This window comes from Heterocephalus glaber, unplaced genomic scaffold, assembly GCF_053883595.1.
Source record: "Heterocephalus glaber isolate CG9 unplaced genomic scaffold, H.glaber_assembly_v1.0 deba00001666, whole genome shotgun sequence".
NCBI lineage: Eukaryota > Metazoa > Chordata > Mammalia > Rodentia > Bathyergidae > Heterocephalus > Heterocephalus glaber.
Window position 1 is genome coordinate 18515909 of NW_028258406.1, and position 18429 is coordinate 18534337.

Below are 18429 nucleotides of genomic sequence, written 5' to 3' on the forward strand. Positions count from 1 at the left end.
ACTCTACTCTGTCTGTGTCTGTCTCTTGTGGTAATCTCTCATCTAGTCACTGTGATAGGCTAACTCCAGAAACCTTGACAGGAAGTTGTTTTGTAGTTGTTCTTCGGCTTAAATAGTTACCCTTCCTTAAATGTCTCCTGATTAAGTCCTGTCAGAATGATGGGTGCTGCATTGAGTTTCTTCTCCAACTCTAGCCTGCCATACAGAAGGAGTCACTTTTGGAGTAAAACCCATGCTGTTTTTGCAGTGTACAATAACCATCGACTTTTCTTGGGGTAGTGCTGCTGGCCTAGTCCATTGTTTGACTCTGGAGCTGCCAACCCTCTGGGCTTACCTTCTCTCCCTGGATGTTGGCCTTGTTTATGATCAAGTCAGTCAGTTGGTCAGTGCTTCTGTTGCCCCATGCTGAGGGGAAACAAAATGCAGTGTGGGCTCCGAATTGGCCAGTTCCCACTGCCAAGTTGTGGAATCCACAAAGTTGGTCTGAGATGAACATGGCTCTGGTGAGTCTCAGGGTGTCTGGGTTCCTGGCCCATCTCTTTTCAAACCCATTTTCTGAAACCACTTCATACACTCTCTTGGCCTTCAACAGACGTTCTCTCCAGGAGTTGTTAAAACGTTTCAAAGATCTTGTTTTTGCCTAGTACCATCAACTATATTAAATAAGACATTGGGGTCTTTCTTAGCAGGATGGAGAAATCTGCAGGAGTGGGTGGCTCTCTCCTTTCCTGCTGCCATGTTCTCTCCTTCAACATTGTTTTGGCTGTTTTGAGTCTTATGCTTTTCCTTATAAACTTTAGAATCAGTTTGTAGATATGACGAAAATAACCTACTGGGATTTTTGATTGGAATTATGTTGAATCTACAGGTCAACATACTGACGTCAAAGACTGAGATATTGACAATATTGAGTCTTCTATCCATGAGCATGAGACATTTGTCCACTTACTTAGTTCTTTTATTTCTTTTATTAGAGTTTATAGTTTCCTCATACTGATCTTATACACATTTTGTTAGATTTATGTTAAGTATTTCATTTTTTGGATGCTAATATAAACAGTAATGTGTTTTTATTTCAGGTTCCATTTGCTTATTGCTGGAATATAGGAAAGCAATTTTTTACACTAATCTTTTCTCCTGAAACCTTGTTATGACTGCTCATTTGTTCCTATAGTTTTTGAAACTGATGGCTTTCATGAATAGATTTTCTACATGGTCTTATAATTTGCAAACAAATGCAATTTTTTTTGCCCCACTTTGTATACCTTTTTTCTTTTTGTTTTAAATAACAAGAATGTCTAATAACAATGATTTCTAATATGATGTTAAGAAAGTGTGATGAAATATGATATCCTTTCCTTTTTCCTGATCTTAGTAGGAAAGCTTCTAGTTTATCACCAATAAGTATGATGTCAGCTGCAGGTTTTGTGTAGGTGTTCTTTAACAAATTAAGGATGTTCCACTTAATCTGTAATTTTCTGAGTGTTTTTTTTTTAAATCACAAATGGTTTTTGTCAAATGCTTTTTCTGCACCATATTCATATGACCATGTGAGTTTTCTTTCTGAATGTTGGTGTTACGGATTATGTTATTTGAACACTGAATCTTGCAAGCAAGTGTTCTTTCTGTTCCACCTAATTTTTTTTTTACATTGCTGAATTTGGTTTATTAGTATTTTATTGTGACATTTGTCTGTAGGTTTTTATTTGTTTACTCTTGCTTCTAGTATCTCTGTCCAGTTTCAGTATTGGGATAATTTTGGCTTCCTAGAATGAGTTAGAATGAGTTAGATCTTCATAGAATGAGATCTGCTTCTATCTTTTGGGAGAGGTTGAGAAAGATCAGTATAATTTGTTTCTTAAATGTTTAGTAGATTTCATTTGTAAACCCATCTGGGCTGGGTGCTTTCCAAGTACTGATTCTATTGTCTTTAGATAATGGATTTATCACATTGTGCATTTCTTCTTGTGTGAGTTTTGGCAGATTATATCTTTCATGGACTTGCCCATTTCACCTAGGTTATCAATATGTGGGCACAAAATTGTTCAAAGTATTCCTTTATTATCCTTTTTTGGTCAGAAGATTCTATAATGACATCAGTGACTTCTCTTATTTTGTTTCTGATATTAGTAATTTATTTTTTCTATTTTTTCTTTTAATCTGGCTAGAAGCTTATTGATTACATTGATCTTTTTGAAGAACTAGCTTTTGGTTTCATTGAATTTCTCAATTTATTGTTTTTAATTTTATTCATTTCAGCTCTGTACTTCATTATTTCTGCTCTTCTGCTTAGTCTGAATTTAATTATGTTTTCCTGTTATCCTGTTGAAGAAGCTTAGATTATTGATTGTAGATATTTCTGTTTTTTAAATATATGTGGTCCTTTATACATGTGTTCCAAAAGGAGATCCAACTCCTTTTGTTGCATCTCACAAATTCAACAAGTTGTATTTTCATTTAGTTTGTCTGTTTTTTTGTTTATTTATTCATTTTTCTTTTGGTACCGGGGATCAAACTCACGACCCTGGGCTTGCAAGGCAGGCAGAGGAACCACTGAGCCACACCTCCGGGCCTCATTTAGTTTAAATTTTCAACTTCTCTTGAATTTTCTTCTTTGATCCATGTCATATTTAGAGTATTTTCACATTTTCCAGGTGTTTTTCAGTTCTTGATTTGTAGTTTAAATCCATTGTGGTCTGAGACCATACATTGTATGATTTCTATTTCTTCTGGATTTGTTAAGGTGTATTTTGTGGCTCAGAATATGATCTGTCTCAGTGAATAGTCCATGTAAACTTGAGAATTTATATTCCAGTGGTGTTGGAGAAGTGGTTTATAGATGCCAGTTATACCCAGTTAATTGATGGTGTATAAGAAAGGTTTTCATGTTTTTCCCTAATTATCTTTCTAATATCTACAGGATAGACATTTCCCTGCTAATATTGGTAATTTGTGCTTTCTCTCTTTTTTCTTGATCTACCTGGCTAGAGTTTTATCAGTTTTAATTGATGTTTTCACAGTCCAGCTTTTGTTTTCAATTTTATTGATTATTATTATTACTATTTTTTGTTTGCTTTGGTTTTTATTTTTTTCTAGTTTCTCATGGCAGTGATGTCTTTGGAGCATTTTATTCGTTTTTAGTACAAACATTGAATGTTACAAATTTTTCTCTAAGCACTACTAGCTGTAGCCTACACATTTTGATACATTGTGTTTCTGTTTTCATTCAGTTGAAAATATTTTCAGACTTCTCTTGCGTCTTGTTTTGAATGGATTAATAAGTATAGTGTTTAATTTTCAGAAGTTTTCCTATTTTTTAATATCTTTCCATTGTTGGCTTCTTATTGAATTGTGTGCTTTTTAATTTCTTTATAATTGTTTAAAATTTTTGAGATGTTTTATATCCAAGAAAATGATTTTAATGAATGTCCATGGATATTTGCAAAGAATATATATTCTGCTTTTGACAGTTAAAATGTTCTGTGTCAGTTACATCATGTTGAGTAATAATTTTTCTTATCTGTCTTATTTCTTTACTGCTTTTCTTTCTAATTTTATTAAGAGGTAATATGATATAGTAACAGAAAGAAGGACAAATGTTATATGAGCGTCTTAATAGGGACACAAAAAGCATATGACAAAATTGAACATCCATTCATAAGAACTCTCAACAAATTATGTATAGAAGAAATGTACCTTTAACAGAGTACTAGATACATATGACAGGCCCATAGCTAACATCACACTTAATGGTGAGAAAGCTTTTCCTGTAAGATTGGGAAGTGAATAAGGACACTCTCTCTTGCCACTCCTATTAAACATAGTACTGGAGGTTCTTGCCAGAGCAGTTAAGCAAGAAAAAGAAAATAAAAAGTATCTACATAGGAAAGGAAGAAATAAAATTTTCTATTTGCAGATGATATGATCTTGGTATATGGAAAACCCTAAAGACTCCACAAAAAATTTTTAGAATAACCAGTTCAGTAAAATTGCAGGAGACAAAATCAACATACAAAAATTATTTGTATTTCTATATGCTAACAACTGTCCAAAAAGAAAATTTTAAAAAATCCTATGTACAGTATCATCAAAAAGAATAAAATACTTAGGAATACATTTAACCAGAGTTGAAAATCTATAAAATGTCGAAAAAATTGAAGACATAAGCAGATATAAAAATATCCCATAGTCATGGATCAGAAGAATTAATATTATTAAAATGTTCATTCTACCAAAAGTGATACCCAGATTCAGTGCAATCCCTATGAAAATTCCAGTAGCATTTTTCACAAAGTAGAAGAAAAAAAATCCTAAAATTTCTACAGAAATCCAGAAGTCTCTAAATAGCAAAAACAGTATTGAGGAAGAAGAAACCTGGAGGCATCATACTTTCTGATTTCAAATTATATTACCTATTACCAAGTTATGGTAATAAAAAGAGCATGGTACTGGTATAAAGATAGACACATAGACTAATAGAATAGAACAGAGGGCCGGGGATTTAACTCAGTGGTTTCTCTGCCTGCTGCACAAGCTCAAGGACCCAAGTTCGATCCCCGATACCAAAAAAAAAAGAGAATAGAACAGAAAGCCCAGAAATAAACCTGGAGATACATGGTCACTAGTCTTTGATACAGTCACCAAGAGTACACTATAGAGAGAGGGTAAACTTTTCAGTGAATGGTTCTCAGGAAAATGGATTTTTATGTGGCAAAAAAAATGAAATCAGATCCTCACATGTGAAAATCAGCTTCAGTGGATTAAATTCTTAAACATAATAATTCTGGAAGACATAGTGGAAAATGTCCATGACATTAGTTTTGGCAGTAATTTTTTTGATGAGACATCCAAAGCACAGACAGGCAACAAAAGCAAAAAGTAATAAATGAGAATACATCAAACTAAAAAAGTTTCTGTACAGCAAAGAAAGCAGTCAACAAAATGAAAAGTAAATCTATGGAATGAGAGAAAGTATTTGCTAACTATATGTCTGATTAGTGGTTAGATCCAAAATGTATAAGGAACTTATAACTCAGTAGTAAAAAAGCAAATAAACCCATTAAATGATCAAAGGACCTCAATAAACATTTTCCAAAGAAGATATACACATGGACAGTAGGAATATGAAAAGGTACTTAAATTGACTAATCATCAGAGAAATGCAAATCAAAACCATAATGAGGGGCCGGGGATTTAGCTCAGTGGTTCCACTGCCTGCCTTGGAGAAGCGGAAGGACCCGAGTTCGATCCCCAGTACCAAAAACAAACAAACAAACAAAACCATAATGAGATATGATTGTACACATACTAGGATGGCTTTTTTAAAAAAAGTCAAGAGACAACAGGTGTTGGAAGTATGTGGAGAAGAGGGAAACTGCACATTCTTGGTGAAAATGTAAATGTACATCCTTTATAGAAAACAGTATGATGAGTCCTCAAAATATTAAAAATAGAATTACCACATTGTCCAACAGTCTCACTTCTGGATATATATATGATATATATATATGATATATATATCATATATATAAAATGATGTCAGTTTGTTAAAGAGATATCTTTACTCTCATTTTAATGGCATCACTATTCATAGTAGCCAAGATGTGGAAACAACCGAAGTGTTTGTCAGTGGATAAAGGAATAAAGATAATGTGATATGCATGTGTACATAATGGAATATTACTCTGCCTAACAGAGTAGGTACTTTTGTCACTATTGAAAACGTGGGTGAATCTGGAGATCATTATATTAAGTTAAATAATCGATACACTGGGAGACAAATGTTTTATGATCTCACTTATATGTGGCATCTTTAAAAAAATACATGGGCCGGGGATGTAGCTCAGGGTTCTGCTGCCTGCCTCGCAAGTGCAAGATCCCAAGTTCGAACCCCAGTACCAAAAAACAAAAAAACATAGAAACAAAATAAAAAAGAGATTGTGGGAAATTGGGAGGATGTTGGTTAAAGAGTATAAACTTTTAGTTACAATATTAATGAAGCCTGAAGTCCTAATATGTAATATGTGATTATAATTAATATTTTTATACTTGAAATTTGCCTAGAAGATATTAAATATTCCTATTTATGTTCATACAAAACTTACAATTGTGAAGTGATAATACATATTAGTTTGATGGTAGTAATCACTACACATTGTATTCATGTATCAAAACATGTATATCTCAAATACAATTTTATTAGTAATTTATACCTCAATAAAGCTACAAAAAATAATGTGAATTTGTGAATTCTTTTATTCACTAGGGGTATTTTTCTTCTTTTTTTTTTTGTACTGGAGGTCGATCACAGGACCTTGCGCTTGCAAGGCAGGTGCTGTGCTGCTGAGCTAAATCCCCATCCATATTTTCCTTTTCTGAAGCTGTATGTATGATATATGATAGAAGAAATTGACATATCAACTTTGGAAGGTACCTTTTATCCATATAATTGAGTCTGAGTTGTAGGAATTAACCTGTCTCTTCAGTGTTTTTAAAACCTTGTTCCCAGGAGTGGTAAATTTGAATTTTGCAGCTTTGTTACAGAAAAGCCAAGAAGTGGAGGATGGTAGCAGTTTTCTCTCCTGGTCTTATCTTCTTGGGTAGATCATCTGTGAGCTTTGATCTCAATAAGCTAAGCAAAGAGCTTTACCAGAAATTAAATTTTAGGTCAGTTATATACCATGTGTTTAGAAAATGAGGCCTGTGATATCATTTCTTTTTTGTTTGGTTTGGTTTGGGTTGGGTTTTTTTTGGTACCAGGGATCGAACCCAGGACCTTGCGCTTGCAAGGCAAGTGGAGGAATCACTGAGCTAAATCCCCGGCCCTGTGATATCATTTCTTTGCGTGATTTACCATTGCTGAAACTATTAGTTTGCTGTCAGTATGTGAATAGAAGCTGAAGAAGCCAGAGTAGAACCAATGGTTTTATTTTACACTTTGATGATTTGATTGCTAATTGTTTCTCTGACTTTACTAAAAGAAATTTAGAAGTAACTCCATCAGGATACGGCCATTTCCAACTTTGTTTTTTTAAAGATACATTTAACACCATTTTAGTGCTGGATGTTGTATGAGGTTAGTTCTTGGGATACAGTAGTAAGTTAGATACATTTTTTTTCTGTCTTCAAGATGCTTACAAACTAGTTGAGATATGTAGGGACAAATGAGTAAGCAAGCCAATCAGAGTCCAGTTAAAAGCTTAGATAGGCCTGTGCACTGAACTCTTTAGGTGTTCTTAAGGGAACAAGTTTCAGGTACTTATCTGTGGGCAGATGACCAAGTAGATCTGAACTTCTAGGTATATGTAGAATCAACACACCTCTCAAAAGTATTGTGTAACTGGATGATTGATCCAGCTGGTATTAACCCTAACATATTGTGTCAGAAATGTAATTAAGTTTAAGCAGGGCAAACTTTGTAATTCTTTTCATGACTGTGCCAGTCCTGCATTTTATTTTTATGGATATACAAGAATATCCTTAACACTTAGACTGCTGTCAGCTAATGCTGTACAATTGAAAGGGGGAATTTCCTGGCATATTTTCATGTTACTCCTTTTGTTCGTACATAAAACCTATGTGAGAAGGAAATCCAGGCATAGAATTTAAAGGCAATATTTTCTCCTATTTTGCTCTAATACTATCCTGTAATATATTCACTGTAAACTTTATTGCTTGTCACTCATTAAAGTCTGATGAATTAATTGTAAGGATGTATTCTTTTTACGCCGAGATATAGAAGATTTTTCTATTGGCTTATTTTCATCTTTTGTAGCTCAAAAAGTACAGGCTACTGAAAATATTATTTTTAACTTGTGAAATTGCAGTTCAATTTCATGTTAAATTTTGATAGTAGTAGTAATTTTTTGTTTCCTGTATGATGCATGCCACCACTTGGTGGGGCTCTTTCACAAGTAAGTGTATTATAAAAATGTGAGACCATAGAAGTTGTTGTTAATTAGGGGTTATTATTAGGGTGGTTCAAATGAACTCAGCTAAATGATACCACAGTAGGGTAGCTTCTTCAAATACTGATAGTAGATTTTGATTTAAATTGTAATATATATGTTAGGAAAAAAGGAGGAAAAGAAACCGATACGAGCTCAACAGGACATTAACATTTTGGTATTTTAAAGATTTTTCTCAGGAATACTCCTGAGTTTTCTCTATCCTGATTTATAAAAATTTAGTATTTTTACTGACTTAACCTCTATTTTACAATTGTAGATAATTTAGAAAATATATCTAGGATTAATGAAGAAAATTAAAACCATTCATAATTCTACCAACTTGAGATAATAATTTATATGCACACACATATATGCATTCCTTTTCTTACCTTTTTAGTTTTTTACAATTTAGATTAAAAATACGGAAATAATACTGTACTGTATTCAAGTTCTTTTCCCCCTTAGCACTGTATTTTGGCTATTTTCCCATGTCTTTATAATAATATTTGAAAATGTTTTGGATTTTGCATTATTCTATAATACAGCTCCATCATTTATTTAACCATTCTATTTTAAGATATTTAGCCATTTCCCGCTATTTTTATGAATAATTCTTTTGAACACCAGTTACACTAAATCTTGACTCAGCTTTCCAGTTATTTTAAATAAATTCATAGATATTAAATTGAACTTTTATTTTTGGTACCAGGGATCGAACTCAGGACCTTGCACTTGTGAGGCAGGCGGCGGAACTACTGAGCTAAATCCCTGGCCCTAAATTGAACTTTTTAAAGGATCTTGATATATGTTAATAAAATGTTCTTTCCTTGACACTGTTTTGAGGTTCAGCATTTTCAAAAAGTCTATTGAAAAATTTTATTTTGCAAAATGCTTGTTCTTTGACCATTTTTTTCTCCCAAATTTTAGTATGTCTTTTGGTGATTGTTTTGGCTGAGTAAGAAGAATTATTTTGCTTTTGTTTTAACAATTTTTAAAGTGCTCTTCTAAGGTGTTTTTCATATTTTCATCTAACTTTGCAAGAAACTACATCAGTTACAGGTTTTAGGTTGTAATCTTTTATTGGAAAATGAGACCTGGTTCTTAAAAAACTATTAGTCTGGAAAGGAGAATGAGACATGAAAAACTACCTATATGGAGATGAAGGGAATGATTTGGGAGTATATGAGATTGCTGGGGAAAGTAGAGAATAGTGGGAAAAAGCCCTTGAAATAAAGGAACACTTAAGTGTCCAGAGATAGAATGAGTACAAGGATGTTAGAGTATTTCAACTACTAAGGAAGAAGTTTCACAGAGGTAGATTGAAGGAGAAAAAGACTGCAAACATGTCTTCTAGGATGAAACAACAAAAAGCCATTCGGTTTAGAAAGCCCAAGATCTTTGAAGACCTAGATAAGAATCTCAGTACAGTAGTGTTTATACAGTGAGAGTGGTGTGTGTCAGTGAATGCAGTGTGTGCGCACACTGTAGGAATGTGTATGGTGAGTGTGGAGATACGCATGTTTAGTCAGGGGAGGTGTTATGGTTTCCATCTAGATGTCCCCCTAGAGCCTCAGGTGATCATAGGCAGTACTTTTGGAAGTTGATTGGATTATAGCAGTATTTTTTTTCAGTTGACTCACTGTTAGGAGACAGGGCTTGGTTGGGGGAGGTGTCACCGTGGGTGTGACCTGGAACGTTATTATTTTCCTTCCTGCCTCCTCCCTTTGTGTTCTCTGCTTCCTGTCTGGCGTAAGATGAGCAGCTGTCCTCTGCCAGGCCGCTCTGTCATGCCATCCTGCCTCGGAGCCAGCAGACTATGGACTGAAACCTCTACAAACTGTGAACTAAAATAAATCTCTTCCTTTAAGTTGTGGGTGTTGGGTATTGTGTTCCAGCACTGAGAAAGTGACTAAGACGGGGGAGTGTGTGTGAGTGTAATGAGAATAGTATCTTAATAAGGTTCTGGGATTGAAGGACATTATTATTATATTTTTCAGTTTTTTAAATTAAATTCTTTTATTGGTACATTGTAGGTATACAACACAATTGCATTTCTCATTGGGAATTGTACCTTTACATAATGCATCTTGGTTCTTAGTTTTTCCCCATTCCTAGCCCTCCCTTCACCCCCTCCACCCTTCCCTATTTACAAAGACTTTATTTTCATTTTTTCCATTTCTCATCATTTTTCCTTTCCCTTCTTTCCTTTCCCCTGCCCCTCCCACTACCCCATCCCTTTGGACCTTTTCTTCCTATTTTCCATTATCGATTATTCATTCTAATCATTGGTACATTTTAGGTATACAATATAATGACATTCATCATTGGAAATTTGCACCTTTACATAGTCTCTCTTGGTTCTTATTTTTCACCCTTGCCCAGCCCTCCCTTCAACCCCTCCAGTCCTCCCTATTTACAAAGATTTTGTTCCTATTTTTCCATTTTCTCATATTAATCCCATTCCCTTCTATCGTTTCCCCTAGCCCTCCCACTTCCTTCCCCTTTGCCCTTTTTCTTCCTATTTCACATTACCTGTTATACATTTAGTCCTTATTTACACTTTCAGTTTCTCACACCAGAGAAACTATTCGGTATTTACACATGTGGGTCCTATTTATTTCACTTAAGAGTATCGCCTCAATGTGCATCCACTTAGCTATAAATGTCTCTAATTTCTCATTTTGTATGGCTGAGTAGTACTCCATTTTATTAAAAAACTACAGTTTCTTGATCCAGTCTCCAGTTGATGGGCATTCGGGCTGTTTCCAAGTTTTAGCTATTACAAACTGTGCTGCTATGAACATGGGTGCATGTATATCACTGTGGTATGATTCTTTTAATTCTTTGGGGAAGATCTCCAGCAGTGGAATAGCGGGGTCAAATGGGATTTCCAGTCCTAGTTCTTTGAGGTATCTCCATACTGATTTCCACAGTGGTTGTACCAGTCTCCACTCCCACCAGCAGTGGAGCAGGGTTCCTCTTTCCCCACAGCCCCGCCAGGATTTGTTATTGTTTGATTTCATGATAGCAGCCATTCTTTCTGGAGTGAGGTGGAATCTCAGTGTTGTTTTCATTTGCATCTCTCGAATGACCAGTGATGTTGAACATTTTTTCATATGTTTATTTGTTATTTCTACTTCATTGTCTGAGAAATGTCTATTCATTTCAGATGTCCAGTTTTGGATTGAGTCTTTCAGTTTGGGAGGTCTGATTTTTTAAGTTCTTTATACATTCTAGATAGTAGACATTTGTTTGAGGAAGAAGAGGTGAAGATTTTTTCTCACATTGTGGGTTGTCTCTTCACACTGTTGGTGGTTCTTGCTGTGCAGAAGCTTTTTAATAAGAAGAGATCCCACTTGTTGATTGTGCTAGCTCACAGGCAACTGAGGTTTTGTTAATAAAATCTTTTCCTACATCAGTGTCTTCAAGAGTTCTACCTAGCCTCTGTTCCAGCTGATTCAGCATTTCTATTTTAATATTTAGATCTTTAATCCATTTTGATTTTAGTTTAGTGCATGGTGAAAGATATAGTTTTACTTTTAATCTTTGGCAAGTTGAAACCCAGTTTTCCAGCAACATTTATTAAACAGGGTGTTTGGCTCCTTTATTGAAGATGAGATGGCTGAGTGTGTCTGGGGTTGTTCCTACATCTTCTAATCTGTTCCACTGGTTCTCAGGTCTGTTTCTTTGCCACACCATGCTGTTTTTATCAGAGTAGCTTTGTAGTATAGTTGCAGGTTGGGGATTGTGATACCCCCTGACATGTCTCTGTTACTTAGAATTGCTTTTGCTATTCTGGGTCTCTTCTTGTTCCAAATGAATTTTTGGATTGTTTTCTCAAGGTCCATGAATTATGCTGCTGGGATCTCAATGGGAATTGCATTAAATCTATATAGCAGTTTTGGAAGTATGGCCATTTTCACTATATTAATCCTTCCTACCCAGGAGCAGGGGATGTCTGTCCATTTTCTGATAGCATCTTCAATCTCTCTTTTCAGAGTGCCATAGTTTTCAGAGACGAGGTCTTTGATTTATTTCGTTAGGTTGATTCCTAGGGATTTCAGTTTTTGGATGCTATTGTGAAAGGAATTATTTGCCCTATTTCTCTCTCAGTGAGTCTGTCATCCATGTAGAGGAAAGCCATTGATTTTTGTGTGTTGACCTTGTAACCAGCTACTTGACTGAATTTGGTTATTAAGTCTAGAAGACTTTTGGTGGAGTTCTTGGGGCCTTCTATATAGAGTATCATGTCATCTGCAAATAATGACAATTTGACTTCTTCATTTCCTATCTTTATTCCTTTTATTTCTTTCTCTTGTCTAATTGCCGTGGCTAATGTTTCCAGAACTATATTGAACAAGAGTGGTGATAGTGGACATCCTTGTGTTGTTCCTGATTTGAGTGTGAAGGATTTCAGTTTTTGACCATTTAGTATGATATTGGCTGTTGGTTTTTCATAGATGGCTTTTATCAGATTGAGGTAGAGAACATCTATTCCAATTTTTTGTAGGGTTTTTATCATAAATGCATGTTGGATTTTGTCAAATGCTTTTTCTGCATCTATGGAGATAATCATATGGTTTTTGTCCTTGGCTCTATTGATACAGTGTATTACATTGATTGATTTGCTTATATTGAACCATCCTTGCATCCCTGGGATGACTCTCACTTGATCAGGGTGTATGATCTTCTTGATGATCTTCTGCATTCTGTTTGCCATTATCTTATTAAGGATTTTTGCACCTATGTTCATTAGTGAGATTGGCCTATAGTTCTCTTTTTCATTTGGGTCTTTCTCTGCTTTGGGGATCAAGGTGATGCTCTCTTCCAGGAATGATTTGTGAGTATTGCTTCCCTTTCAATTTCATTGAAGATTTTAAACAGTAGTGGCAGTAGTTCCTCTCTAAATGTCTTGTAGAATTCAGCAGTGAAGCCATCAGGGCCCAGGCTTTTCTTAGTTGATAAGTTTTTAATTACATTTTCAATTTCATTGGTTGATATTGGGTTGTTTAGAATTTTTAGGTCTTCTTCGTTCAACTTTGGTAATTCATATGTATCTAGGAATCTGTGCATTTCTTCTGTGTTGTCCATCTTATTGGCGTATAGGTTCTGGAAGTAGGTATTGATGATTCTCTGGATTTCTGCTGGGTCTGTTGTAATTTCACCCTTTTCATTCCTAATTGCATGGATTTGGACCTTTTCTTTCCTTTTTCTGACAAGGTTGGCTAAGGGTTTGTCAATTTTGTTGATTCTTTTGAAGAACCAACTCTTGGCTTCATTGATTTTTTTGTATCATTCTCTTAGTCTCCATTGCATTGATTTCTCCTCTGATCTTTATAATTTTCTTCCTTGTATGAGCTCTGGGATTGTCCTGTTCTTCTTTTTCTAGAAGCTTGAGGTTCAGCATCAGGTTGTTTAATTGGGCTCATTGTGTTTTCCTAATATGCGTATTCACTGCTATGAATTTCCTTCGTAAGACTGCTTTCATTGTGTCCCATAGATTCCGATATGTTGTATTGTCATTGTCATTTAATTGAAGGAACTGTCTGATTTCTTCTTTAATTTCCTCTGTGACCCATTGGTTATTCAGAAGTGTGTTGTTCAATTTGCACATGTTTATGAAATTTTTTGAGTTTCTTTTGCTATGGATCTCCAATTTCATCGCACTATGGCCTGATAATATACAGGGGATAACTTCAATTCCTTTGCACTTACTTAAACATGTTCTGTGTGTGAGTATGTGTTCTGTTTTGGAGAATGACCCATGTGCAGCTGAGAAGAATGTGTATTCTGATTTTGTGGGGTGGAAGACTCTGTAAACATCTGTTAAGTTCATTTGTTCAAGCGTTCAATTGAGTTCTAATATTTCATTACTTATTTTTTGTCTAGTTGATCTATGTATTTGTGACAGTGGGGTGTTGATGTCCCCCACTGCAATTGTATTAGTGCATATTTGACTTTTCCTGTCCATTAGTATTTGTTTTATATAGTTGGGTGCACTAGTGTTTGGTGCATAGATATTTATGATTGTCATCTCTTCCTCTTGGATTGTTCCCTTTACAAGGATGTAGTATCGTTCTTCGTCTCTCTTAATCAGTGTTGGTTTGAAATCTATTTGATCTGCAAAGAGGATAGCTACTCCTGCTTTTTTTCAGGTTCCTGTCACATGGAGTATTGTTTTCCACCCTTTAACTTCCAGTCTATGAGTTTCCTCTTGAAATAAGTGTGTTTCTTGTATGCAGCATATTGTTGGATTTTGCTTCTTGACCCATTCTGCCAGTCTATTTCTTTTGATTGGTGAATTGAGACCATTAACATTGATAGTTATAACTGAAATGTATTGACTTGTCATTACCATGACTTTTTCTTTTTGTTGGGTTCTCCCCCTTTATTTAATTTCTTGTCATGTCAGATGGGTTCATTCTGCTTTGCTTCCTGGGTTGTGATCCTCAATGTCTGTTCCTAGGCTATTGTGTAAAATTCTTTGGAGTGCTGGTTTGGTATTCATGAAGTTCCTAAGGTGCTCTTTTTCATGAAAGTATCTTATTTCTCCATCCATTTTGAAAGATAGTTTTGCAGGGTACATCAATCTGGGTTGGAGGCTGTTTTCTTTTAAGGCTTGGAATAGGACATTATTATTTTTTAAGGTGATGCAAGTTTAAATCTAAGTAAAGAGAAAAAGTTTTAGAAGACTGTAAGAAATTTTAAGACAATGAGGGATTAATAAGCTACATCTTGTAATATAAAAGGCAATGTGATCTAAAGTGGGAGGGATTCGAATTTTTAATATGAGAATTCATCAGAATGTACATTTGTTAAAATTAGAAGAGAAGAAATACCTAGATGCATTTTCATTGATGAAATGCAGACATTTTTAGAAAAACTAGAAGGTAAATAGAAATTATTTGATGTGAGAGAATGTTGAGGCTTTAGGTATTGTGATTCTTCATTCTTTTCAATAAAATAGAAATCAAGACCACAATTTAAAAGTATAGAACTCTTGGAGACAGTGATGAGATTAAAGATTTCAATAGTGAAAATTCTGAGAACATCAGTATAGACTTGTAGTAAGGAAAAACTCTTTAAAAAATGGAGCTATAGTAACCTGGGTGTTGGGAGACTTGGGTTTTAGATCTGTGGCATTAACTGTATTAAACAAACCTGACCTCTCCAGGTTTTAGTTTTCAGTCCTCAATGGGAGGTTAAATCAGATGGCTTTTTCAGGTAAAAAAAATCTTGAATCAAATTCAACTTAAAATGAATAAAACTACTATAATGAAAACATTGGTAGTACTGGTGAAACGAAAGACAAGTTGATCAGCAGAACAGAATAGAGAATCCAGAAATAGATGCACACATACACTATCAGTTGATTTTCTACAAAAGTGTTAAGGTAGTTCAATAGAGGAAGGATGGTCCTCTCAGTGAATGAAACTGGATCAATCAGAACACTGTTAACTATGAATCATTTCCTACCTTGTACTATTTATAAAAATTAACCCCAAATGAATCACACAGACGTAAAATTCTAGATGACAACATAGGAGAAAATCTTTGTGAACTTGGCATTAGAGAAAGATTCATAGATACTACCACTGAAAGCAGAGTCTGTAAATGAAAAAAAAATAAATTGAGCTTAATCAAGATTAATAACTTTTGCTCTTTAAAATAACTAAGAAAATGAAAATGACAAAGCCATATCTGAAATTAAGGTCATATTTTACTCATGGAAAAGTTCCTCAGATCCTTAAAAATCAGAACCTGATTTAGGGCAGGGATTTAGTGGGACCGAGCCTGTCTCACAAACACAAGGTCCTGAGTTCAGTCCCTGGTACTGAAAAAAAAAATCACATCCTATTTATAGAACATTTCATTTAGGTATTTTATATCAAATTATCTTGAGTAGAAGGGATTGACATATCCCAAGAGGTATTTTATTTTTTTTCTTTTGTGGCCATCTCAAATGCCTCGCAGCCAACCAGATGCCCTATGGCTGCTCTAGGTGACATTTGCTTTGGCTGCAGCAAGCTTCTGTCCATCTCAGATGACTCCACCCCACTATAGCCATCCTCAGTCAGGTCCCTGTGGAGCTCCTTCCCTATCCAGGACTAAACAAATGCTGATGTTGCACATGTGGTGAGCTGACCTTTTCCCCCACATTAAGCAACCTTTCCATATCCTTTGCTGGTAGGTCTGTGCACTGTTTCTACTTATACTGAAGCATAAGTCCTAATAAAGCCTCTTTTAGGTAGTATATTTTTGCCTGTTTGTGGTTTCTATCTCAAGTACAGTAGCTTGAAATGGTATACTAAGAGCTGATTACACAAAGGCTGGCTGGTAACACCAAAAGTAGCCAGCAGCCAGGCTGGAAATACTGTGCTGGTTGTCAGCTAGAGAATACAAAGAACAATGGAGAATTGCTTGAAGCCACCATCTATAGTCCCTATGTAGTCCTCTGAGGGCTGACAGCTGGAGAGTGATTGGAGGGTCGCTAACACTAAGAGGTATAGCTGCTGGCATACAAAGCTCAAGACTGTTAAGCTGAAAGAGATACATTTTGCCTAATTGTGGTTTTTATCCAAGTTTCAGCAAAAGAACCCTCCCTGATTGGTTACAATCTTATGTTGAATTGTGTGGCCTATGTTCTAATAAAATTGGGTGTTTAAAAAAGTGATTAAACAACATACTAACTTTTAGCCACTTTAGTTAACTTCATTTTCCAGCCTTTAAAGGACAGAAGGAAAAAACTGGATTTGCTATAAGCAGATACATTGAGAGCACTGACATTCAAGAGTTAATCGTTTGAGGGCAAAGAAGCAAGCCAATGTACAGTAACATGAGAGAAGTAAACATAAAAATTAAAAAAAATATGGACTTTGAGAGTTAGCCTCATCATACAGATCAACAACCTTTCACGTCTTAGTTCCTGAAAATCTGGCTTTATTAATATAAACCCACAAAAGCTGATGTTCATTCATTTTACTAAAGTACAGACTTAGTGATCCTCATAACAGTGATGAAGTATGTATACTTTGTATATTCTGTTTCAGAAATAGTAAGTATGTAATGTAGTTTTGGAATAAATTCATTGTGGTGTACTTTCCATACACTAAAATATGTCAGTTTTTTTTTCCTTAAATTCTTTTATTGGTACATTTTAGGTACACAATACATTTATATTTATCATTGGGAACCTGTACCTTTACATGATATATCTTTGTTCTTATGTTTTCCCTATTCCCCTGGCCTCCCTTCAACCCCTCCATCTTTCCCTATTTACAAAGTCTTTGTTTCCATTTTTTCCTTTTCTCATGTTTTTTCCTTTCCCTTCTTTCCTTTTCCCTACCCCTCCCACTCTCCTACCCCTTTGGTCCTTTTCTTCCTATTTCACATTATCAGTTATTCATAAAATATATCAGTTTTAAGTGCACGGTTCAATACATTTTGACAGTTATGTTTACCTTTATAATCACCACCATTAAGCTATAAAAATTTTTTTTTGAGGTACTGGGGATTGAACACAGGGCCTATCTGAGCTACATCCTCAGCCCCTTTTTCAGTTTTTATTTTGAGACAAGGTCTCACTAAGTCATTCACTTTAACCTGAAACTCATATATAATTGAGATTTCATAACAATGTAAATTATATTACATATCTTTTCTCTATAATTGATTTCAGAACAATGTAAAATTTTATCACATATTTTTCTTCTCAGGTTTATTGTAATCTTCAGTCGAGAGTAAGCTAATAATTCCAACTGTTTAGTAGATCATTAGAAAATTTAACGTTTCTTTTGTTTTAAACTTAATGTAATCCAAACTTTACAAAATTTATGTATGTATTTAGAAGGTAGTATGTATTGTTGGGGAAAAATGTATTCTAATGATAATGATAGCCATCACTCATTGAGTATGAAATAAATGCTGGACACTATTCTAATGGCTTCATAAATATAATCTTATTTAATTCTTATAAAATGACTGTGCACTATTTGTATTTTTACAACTAAGGGACTTAAAGAAACTAAGACATAAGAATTACAAAAGGTCAGAATATATTTAAATGGACAAATTGATGAAAGAATGAAAAATCAGCAAATGAAGGGTAATCAAATAAGAAAGTGGGCTTGTCTTTCTTTAAACAAGTTGTGTTAGAGATTCTAAAATCTTTTAGTGTCAGTTTGATGATACTGGATTATTGAAAAAGGAAATTGTTTCAAAGAACAGACTCTTTTTTTTTTTTTTTTTGGTACTGGGGATAGAACTTGGGACCTTGCGCTTTCGAGGCAGGCGCCGGAACCACTGAGCTAAATCCCCGGCCCTCAAAGAACAGACTCTTAAAGTTTCTACAAGAAGTTATGATTTAACCTTCCATCTTTTAATTTTTTAATCTTATAATCTAAAATTTGTGTTTATTTAATGTAAAATAAAATATTTTCAAGTACCAGTGTAACAATTTAAAAACATGTGTTTTGTTATG

General features: G+C 34.7%; 1 protein-coding gene across 1 annotated transcript in view; it reads left to right on the forward strand.

Annotated features, from left to right (window-relative positions):
- Positions 1 to 18429, forward strand: part of Rb1 (RB transcriptional corepressor 1) — a 166241-nt gene that overhangs the window by 20392 nt on the left and 127420 nt on the right. The window lies entirely within an intron of this gene.